The following is a 1,839-nucleotide window of genomic DNA, read 5'->3' on the forward strand; positions in this document are numbered from 1 at the left end:
TACCATTGTTAAAAAAGTTACGGGCTCCACCAACGTAACGGTAATTTCAAAAAACTCAAAGCTAGCTATATTTTAGGGGGAGTAGGTTTTGTTCGATTTCAAAAATATTGAAGACGGTACTTAAGGAGGCGAAGCACAATGTGTATAACAAATTTGGTCAAGATCGGTCAAGTAGTTTTTGAGATACGCATATATCATATAAGTGGGCGGTGGCACCCCCAATTTCATATAATTTCTTGAAAAAAACCCCTTTTTTGCTAAAGAGCGATTGTATATATCAATTTTTAATAAATATTGATGAACTCCTTAGCCACACTGCTCAATAAATGTGAAATTCCGGTGCATACGCACATATAAATTAAATAAATATAAATTTTTATGCGATACCAAAAAGTGAGCTATCAGTTTATTTAAAACTAAATTCAATTTTGAAATTGTAGAAATTATCGATGATCAAATTTTAAAAAATTAAGAGAAATATGGGTATTTTTTTAATTTACTCGATAAAAAATCCCATCAAGCCTAGTCCGACAATAGATTATTATAAACCATTTTAAAGGCCTATATATCCTCTTCTCAGATCATATTCGATCTTTGAAATCGAATCAAAAATAGTCATTCAAAAACTCATAGATCTACAAAATCCTATTTTCTGACCTAAATCGACAGGTCGCGACCTCTAAATGACCTTTAAAAAATCTATAAAAATATAGGGTATAGGGGTAGGGTCTCGAAATTTCCAAAAATAACATTTTCGATGGGTACCCTAATGTACATACATATACGCATATCTACATACATTTAACATGTACCAGCGTTTTTGCGAATTTGTTTTGCTTTGAAACGTCACAAGTGGAAACCTGTTTCGATGATCGATCATGTTGATTATACCGCCTACTGGTAAATACTACCTCTATATTATTAAATTATTTCTTAATACGCAATATAATACTCATACCGCTCATTTACTTCAATAGTGGCATAGCTCAAAAAAAAAACAAAGTCGAGAAAAACGGTTTTAAAGTTTGAATATACATATAAACTACACAAAAATTTGGGTCATAAAAATACTAACATTAATTTATACATACATATGTAAATATGTAGAATGAAAAGTTGCTAAGTCCCAATTTAAAAATTGTACAGGAGAGTAAAAAACTTCTTATAGCCATTTTCTTCAAGTAAGTAGTTCGCAAAAAGTTAGTTGCTACATAACAAGAAACAAATTAATTTCTCTGAGGTAATTGGTTAAGCTATGCCGTACTGTGAATTGATCAAATGTGCATGTATGTGCATATGTATATACATCTGTACGTACATATATGTATACAATTTCTTTTCTTATGCCTTAATGCACTTTAAACCAGTTAACAGTATCTATCTTGAAGTTATAAAAAATACTGTTCGCCATAACGATCATAAATTATTTAGAGATTTCGGTACTTTCCCCGCTCAGTAAAATTCAATTAACTCAAATCAACCAAAAACAATAAGAACATTTGCCTTGCGGAGTATTAAAAAAAATGCCCGGAACAAGTTTATCATTCAAGCTACATATGTATGTACATAAGTATTTCAAATAAAGTTTGTGACGTATTAAACGTATCCAGTGTAAGGGTATTGGCGGTTAAAAAGGGTCAAATTGCCCCTTTAGGCGCACAACGGCAACACTGAACGTATCACACACTAACCGCCCTATTCCCACAACACTGACAAAATTCATCATATGATTATTGTCACAATTACTGCGCCTAAAACATAATATAAACATTGTTTCGCCGTTGTCACTTACTCAGTAGGTCATAACAATAAAACTGACAATTGTCATACGACAGCTTA

The sequence above is a fragment of the Rhagoletis zephyria genome, unplaced genomic scaffold (assembly GCF_001687245.7).
Source record: "Rhagoletis zephyria isolate East Lansing unplaced genomic scaffold, Rhagoletis_zephyria_1.1 Rzeph_scaffold_05171, whole genome shotgun sequence".
Classification (NCBI taxonomy): Eukaryota; Metazoa; Arthropoda; class Insecta; order Diptera; family Tephritidae; genus Rhagoletis; species Rhagoletis zephyria.